Source organism: Mesoplodon bidens (assembly GCF_964165515.1).
Source record: "Mesoplodon bidens genome assembly, chromosome: 4".
Lineage (NCBI taxonomy): Eukaryota > Metazoa > Chordata > Mammalia > Artiodactyla > Ziphiidae > Mesoplodon > Mesoplodon bidens.
In genome coordinates this window covers 72,868,724-72,877,247 of record NC_138160.1, presented here as the reverse complement: position 1 = coordinate 72,877,247, position 8,524 = coordinate 72,868,724, and positions in this window count along the sequence as shown.

Below are 8,524 nucleotides of genomic sequence, written 5' to 3'. Positions count from 1 at the left end.
TTAGCTGATGGGAAATAAGTCAAGCCCTGGATGTAGTTAACATTCAAATTAAAAGAACAATTTGGCAATTGATCTGCCATTAGGAAGAAAAAATGGACAGGAAAAAACCCAGGGCCTGGAAACAAATTTGTCTTTCTTAAATGCTCACTTTCAAGTGTGTCTGGTTTCTAGCCCAGTTTGTATCAGAAGGGATCAATTTTTCCCCCTTTTCCCTGTTCTACTTTTGCACTGGTATTGTCTGAATCCCAGAGTGAGCAGCAATACATCATCCTCCTTCAACATCTGCTAGAGCCCCCTCTCCTCCTAATCTGCCCAGATCCCCAAAGCCTTTTCCACCTGCTATAGAGCCAAATGCTCATTATAGCACACAGCTACGCCCTTCACTGTCTTTCCTCCCAGATCCTCAAGGTTAACGTGGAACAATGACTATTATTAAGTGGGGGCTTTAGGAATATAAAAGCAGACCAGGCAAGGAGAAAGGGGGAGGGGTGGCAGAAGCACTGGGTAGGATGCCAGGAGAGCTGGCAGGAAAGAGCTGCTAGAAAGCTGTGGCCAATTTTCCAGTCGAAACATGAGTCACTGAACAGAGATGCCCTAGAAATAAATAGCTTCCCTGTTCATTGCCCAGTACAAGCAGAGACCACACCCTCCAGTGGTTTTCTGTTAGGGCACTTTGGGGTATGGCTTTGAGCAGCTAGTGGAGAAATGGAGATAAAAATGGTTAGTTTTGAGGGGGCTGGCAAGTCTAGAAGTTGTGTTTACTGCTTGGCCAACTGTAAATTGTAAGCAATTGGAAGTTGTTCTGTCTCCTCTTCTTTTTTCTTCAAACCACGAACCTGTTCCTTCTGCTTGCATCATCAGACCAGCCACCAATGGAAAATTTGAGGCTCATTAGATTAAACTGCTTAGAAAACAGAGAAATTCAGAAATCTCTCTGATACTCTGTATTCATCTTATATTATCATGGGACCTGAAAAAAATATAAAAAAGGAATCTAATCATGGGGGGCGGGGAGGGGAGTAGGGCGAAGAGGCAGCTTTAACTTAAGTTTCCTGCCTTTAGCAGCTGTGTACCTCACTCCCAGATGCCATACTTGGTGCAATTTCCTTTTAGTTTTTTAGGAGATATTTTAAGAAGTTAAGTGCTGTTTCCTCAGTGACATTCATGGGGATGATCTTGATAAACCACATGAATGCTGGCTGGCCTCTGGCAGAGTTGGCCAGCTCTGCCCTAGACATACTCTCCTGTTGATGGACTTTTGGGCAACGTCTCCAGCAGGATCAAGTCACTCCTGTTGCTGTTCAGTTCCTGGAAAAAGTATAAAACCACAGATTCCCCCAAAGGCTACCTAGTAAAATTTTCTTACCTTCGCAACCCTGAGCCCTAAGGAAGTTTGTCACTCTCCTATGGCCACACAGTGTGCTGATCTAAATAAAGCAGAGGCTGCCTACTTCTATGACTACTCTAGCCAAGAGACTGGAGGGGTTGAATGAGCTCTCATTAATAAAACCAGTTAAGTGTAAAACTGCCTGGGCTGATAGAGAAGGAGCTTCTAACTTGCTCTATGAAATGACAGTGCACCTAAACTGTCAGACTTACACTTAGAAGATTATTATACTTCCCTTTTCTTTTTTTTAAAATCCAAGTTTGAAAGTTACAACTTATTTTGGATAGACAGCTTTTTAAAAACTAGTAAGAAGGGAGGGTTAAAAGTTCCTCATTTTCACTTGGATTGATCAAGATACTAGATCTTTGCTGTGGGTTTGTATAGGATAGAAAAGTAACTAAAGTTTAACTAAATGATGGACATTTCAGAAACATAGTTTTTCAACAGCATTATTGAGATATCGGTGACATTAAAAAATTGTATATATTTAAGGTTTGATGTTTTGGTATACATATACATTCTGAAATGATCACCATAATCAAGCTAATTAGCATATCCATCACACCTTGTGTGGATGTGGTGAGAAGACTTAAGATCTATCTTCTTAGCAAATTTAAGTATACAATACAGGATTGTTAACTATAATCACCATGCTGTATAGTAGATCTCCAGAACTTTTTGATTTTACACAACTGAAGCTCTGTACCCTTTCACCGGCATCATCCCATTTTCCCTTCCCTTAGGATCTTGACAATCACCATTGTACTCTGCTTCTATAAGTTTGACTATTTTAGATTCTACACATAAGAGAAATCATACAGTATTTGTCTTTCTATGTCTTGCTTATTTTACTTGGCATAATGTCTTCCAGCTCAATCCATGTTGTAAATTACAGGATTTTCTTCTTTTTGAAGACTGAATAGTAGTCCATTGTGTGTATATTTGTGTGTGTATATATATATGTATATATTTCACATTTTCTTTATCCATTCATCCATTGAAGGACATTTTGGCATTTATGTTGTTTCCATATGTTGGGTATTGTGAATAATGCTTCAATTAACATAACCTTGAAAGTCTAAAATCTAAACCTTATCCTAGACATTATGTATTATATGTATATATATACACACATATATATATAAGCCTCTACCCCTATTGCTTTACTATCTCCATTTCAAGATTGAGAGGCAGTAAGTAAATGTTAACATGGAATACTTTATGTAAGTGTAGCTTTATATGGAAGTTACAAAAATTGGGGAAAATAGTTTTTTATTTAGGGAAATCTTAAAAACATTTGATACTATAGAAGCATGATCCTAGCTCTTTCATTGGCTTATGTAGTAATATTAAGCAAGTATTATTTTACCTCCCTGGGTCTTTTTTTCTCTTATGAAAAGAGGGTAGCAATACTATTTTACCTACCTCATAGAGTTATTGTGAGGATTAAGTGAGTTCGTTTGGGAAGATGCTAGGAACACAGCAAAATATCAATGAACTTCAACTGGTATTAGTCTATTCTAAGACATTTGCAAGGTGCTTAAAATTTTTCCAAACAACTGTTTCTTCGCTCCTTCGTTTTCTTCTTTCATTTCTTCCTGCTTGTTTATTACTCTTCAAACCATATAGTGAGTAGGATTCTGCTTTGAAACTTTATAAAGTTTCAAAATCTTAAATTAGACTACAATTGAATATTATTCTGTAAATACCCAACAAGGGGTGGGAGAGGGAATCAATGACTGCGTCTTAATCAGCTTGGGCTCCCATAAGAAAATACTATAGACTGAGTGGCTTAAACAACGGAAATTTATTTTCCCACATTTCTGGAGGAGATTGAAAGCTCTCTGGTGTCTCTTCTTATTAGGGCACTAATCCCATCATGAGGGCACTACCCTCATGACCTCATGTAAACCTAGTTATCTCCCAAAGGTCCCATGTTTAAATACCATCACAGTGGGAACTAGGGCTTCAAATATGAATTTAGGGGGGACACAATTCAGTCCATAGCAGACTCTTGTTTTAAAATCTGAGACCTGATTTTATCAGATTGATAGCAAGGTTTTCAATGGAACCAATAAACCTTGATCACCAAGCTTCCACATTGTAAGGCATTTTGATATTACAACTGCAACTTACAGTTTGATTAGTTCTATACATTATTTTGGCCAAATTCTTCTTTTTTTCATAAGAAGTCCCTTCAGACTCTTCCATTAAGTGTTAAGCACAATTACCAGTCTGACACAAATTCTGGACTTTTCTCTCCACTGTTTGTTTTCTTAATCTTTCTTCAGCTAGCTTTACCCTATCTACCCATCTCCTCGCTCCTCACCTAGGGCTCACTTTATCCTACTCAGTCTTAGTCGATATAATCTGAGTCTCCCTTTAGCAGCTCTGGAAGTCTTGCCTTTATTTAAACCCCTTAGTATTACATCTCTTGTCTTGTTGCTTTTTCTCAGAACTCTGCATTTTGGATTTTTTGACCACTTCTCTTTTCAACTTTTTAGGAAACCTCAGCTTTCCTGACACTTCCTTTCCAGATTCTCCTCCAGTGCTTCTCACCATGCCTTCTCTAGTTTCTCCTGCTCCTCTTACAAACCTAAATCTAGGCATTCCCCTAAGGCCTCTTTCCTTCGTCCCTATTCCCAGTGATTTTAGTGAAATCATCCACTTTTGAAAGTTTTACTTTCACCTTTAGGAAGATGACATTGGACTCTTTTTCCTTGCTCTAACTTTGTAACTCCAGACTGTAAGACTCAGGGCAGGGAGGAAGGAGATGCGAAGTTTTTATTGGTGACAGAACACTTAAATAATAAAGACAATTCTCTTTGATAACTGTCTTAGCTGATTCATGATCTGGCCACTGATGTTATTTAATACTTTTAACTACTCCTTCCAGGAGAAAAAAACTCAGACTCCCTCTACTTCCCTGTGTCACAGCCACACTGCTGCAGCTGACTCACTTTTCCAGCTGCCACTTGGATGTTTCCTAAATAGTATGTGTGTACGGTTAATTTTACCATATTTGTCTTATTTTTTTACCATCCCCATATTTTATGTTAGTAGTTTAATCTCTCTGCCAGAAATCCAAGCTCAAATCTTCTCAGTGTCCCTGCATTCTCCTAGATTCACACATATTTAATGGTCATCATGCTCTCTGATTCTCCTGGAATTTCTCTTGTGTCCAACACATCCATTTAATTTCCTTATTTTGTCCTTATTTTGTTTAGAGTTTTATCTTACTTTACCCATTTTACTGTATTCTCTCCCTAAATGACGCCTCTCCTGGTCATCCTATCTTGCCTGCTCATTCCTGTCTCCTAGTTCACTGTTGTAAGCCACTCCTTTTCTCATATCTTTATCCTCTTCAATGGGTCCTCACTGCCTATCCAACAAACCCTAAGGCTTTACCTTGGCTTTCAAGCCCTTCAACAGATCAAGTTGTACCTAATTTTTATGCACCCAGAAGTTCCCTTCCATCACCCTACACTGTTCAATTACACCATTCTTGAATGAATTTGGTTAATCACGCCTTGGTGATGCTGCTGCCTTCATGTGGTCAAAAGGCTTCTCCACTTTTCCCACTTGGTGAAATGTTCTTTCCTTCAAAGGGCAATCCAGATGTCAACCTCAGATGACATCTTCCCTTTTTCTACCTGCCAAAACTTTTATAGTTACATACACATACACACAGACACAAAGACACACACGTTTTAAAACTTAAATTTCTTATGGTATTTGACCTTATGCTACAGTTATTTTTGCCCACTCCTTATCTCCTCTAATATATTAGGTATATCTTTGTGTCCAGAACCAGATCTTATTTTTACCTTCCTCCTTCTCCACCACCAAATAAAACTTCCTGGCTCCATAAATATCTGTTCAAATAATGTAGATTAAATCTTGATAAATATCTTTTGAATAAATGTAAAATAAAATAATTAAATTACTACTAAGAAAAATTCTGCACTTTAATTACTAGGTGTTACATCTTAGGTGGTAGACTATTTAAAATCATTATGATGGTTAGAGGAAGCAGCCTTTAGTTTTCTGAATGCATTTTATTGGTAGAATGACATGATATGGGCAGCTGCATCCTTCTGTTTCTAAAAATCTCCATGTTTGCATGTAAAATGGGTAACTATAATTTTGTTTGCATGGCTATACATATCTGCATTAGGAGGAATGAAATTTTGAATAGCAAACTAACTTTTTTAAAAAAATAAGAGAATATGGCTAAAATTTAGTCATATTTAATCTGTAATGGAATCATATCAATCAGTTAATGTCATAACATTAATCTGGAATATACAGTTCATTTAATGAAGACAATAAAAATTAAAGAGTCTATATTGCATAATTGTTTTGGGCAAGAAATAAGATTATTTCTAAAAACAAATGTTAATAAAAACGTTCTGCTACTTAATAATTTAATAAGCCATATGTAAGGCAAAGTTTGTTTTGTTTTGAGACATAGGAAATTTTTATTATCAAAACCAATTTCCTTAATAGAGATTACAAAGTCTTTATCTTCCCTCAGTTCCACCAAAGTCCAAGAAATTTCTAGTATTATGAAGGAATAACTATGTAGAAAGTTTGGGGCTTAAACATGCATTAAAACCTTGTAAGAAAAGCCAGTTATTTCATGGTATTCAGGAGATACATCATCAGCAAAACACACATTATAAAAATCTATATTTAGTAATTTTTTTAAAAGAGAGAAGAGAAGCTGGATGATGTCAGGGCAGCTGTGGGTGGCCATGCTTGGGAGAGCCCATGAAAGGCCTCGGTCTACTGCAGGGAGGTTTCAGTATGGGTGACAGGATATTTCCATGTGTGTTTCCTTTCAGTTGATACCTTCCGGTAAAGCTTCCTGTGTGCCACCAAAGCACTCACCTCTACCACCCACAGCAGTTTCTTGATTTGAATTAGGTTTCATAGAGTGGGGGTCATGGGAGTGTGGTTCAACACCCAGATATCTGAGAATGTAGTGAAGCCCTGATTATTGAATTCAAAGATCCTCATCATGGCCAAAAAAAGTTTTCATCAAGAAAAACAAAAATCCATAGAACTTAAACATATGACTTTAGATCCTTAAGTTGGAAGGGATATTTATTCTAACTTTGTGATTTTGCAGATGAGGAAACAGAGACTGAGAAAAGGTAAATAACTTCCTCACGGCAGAATCACAAGGTGAACATAGGTTTCCTGACTTTTAGTCATTTGACCTCAGAGTCTGACTTCTCTAAAGAAAATTATCACCTTAATATTAAGCACTTGAATGTCACATTTAATAGTTAGTGAAAACTACATTTTCCCCTGGCTCCTTACTGAAAGAGCAAGAACATGTCAAATTAAAATGGGCCATAATTTGGTTACATATGATTTAGTTATTAGAACCCCCAAAAGATTATGTAAATATTATTTATATAAAATAGATATAATTTCTAAATGCTAAAATTATAAATGATGGAATGAGATGAAATATATCTAAATTGCTATTGGAAGTTATTGGGATAAGCCTCACACAACTATAAAACGTCCTTTAAAAATTGACTTGTTTTTCCTTACATGTTATTTTCCCTAATGAGTTCATGTAGGGTGAAAAGAGTTAGTGGAAATTATCTTTTTCATACACTTGAAAAGGCAGAGAGGCAAATCAGAAAAAGGATAGATTTAAATTATTTTTAAATCTGTCTCCTATGTGGCTTTGTTTAAACATCCTCAAGCCAGGTGAGATCAATCATTAAATAAACTTCTGTCTTAATACAAAGAAGGCAAAGTGATTTTCAACTTCAGTATTACCTTAATTTGTGCATAAATATCCTTTAGTCAAAGGAAATGAAAAAGAGTGCAGAATATGTTATTGAAATATACCTACCTCGTCAGTAATCAGTAGTTGTTAAGAAATTGATGACCTTCTGGGTTATGACTACATCTCATCACTATAATGGTTACCTATTAGGGGTCTAAGTCTCTCCTTAGAGAAACATATAGTTGGTATAGGCTAAAGGAAAGAATCCAGACTTTCAAATATAAGCCCAAGAAATTTGTGAAAAGTTGTAGCCAAATATCTTACTAGCCAAATTAGCTGGAGTAGAGAGTTCTGAAAGAGATATCCAATATGAACTGGAGTGGGCAAAAATTAGAAAGAGGGGAAATGTCATTTTCATAAGACATAAAAGCCTGAGGATTGAGCCAGTGGAAAAGAAGGAATAAAATATCGTTGTGAAAGAATGGTTACTAGAAGCTGCAGAACAACAGAGAAAAGAATGATTAAAAATCTAGTGCATATCAGTTTACATTCCCACCAACAGTGCAAGAGGGTTCCCTTTTCTCCACACCCTCTCCAGCATTTATTGTTTGTAGATTTTTTGATGATGGCCATTCTGACTGGTGTGAGGTGATACGTCATTGTAGTTTTGATTTGCATTTCTCTAATGATTAGTGATGTTGAGCATCCTTTCATGTGTCTGTTGGCAATCTGTATATCTGCTTTGGAGAAATGTCTGTTTAGGTCTTCTGCCCATTTTTGGATTGGGTTGTTTGCTTTTTTGATACTGAGCTACATGAGCTGCTTGTAAAATTTGGAGATTAATCCTTTGTCAGTTGTTTCATCTGCAAATATTTTCTCCCATTCTGAGGGTTGTCTTTTCGTCTTGTTTATGGTTTCCTTTGCTGCGCAAAAGCTTTTAAGTTTCAGAATGTAAATTGATACAGCCACTATGGAGAACAGTGTGGAGGTTCCTTAAAAAACTAAGAATAGAACTACCATACAACCCAGCAATCCCACTACTGAGCATATACCCTGAGAAAACCATAATTCAAAAAGAGTCATGTACTACAATGTCCTTTGCAGCTCTATTTACAGTAGTCAGGACATGGAAGTAACCTAAGTGTCCATCAACAGATGAATGGATAAAGAAGATGTGGCACATATATACAATGGAATATTACTCAGCCATGAAAAGAAACGAAATTGAGTTATTTGTAATGAGGTGGATGGACCTAGAGACTATCATACAGAGTGAAGTAAGTCAGAAAGAGAAAAATAAATACCATATGCTAACACATATATATGGAATCTGAAAAAAAAATGGTTCTGAAGAACCTAGGGGCAGGACAGGAATAAAGATGCAG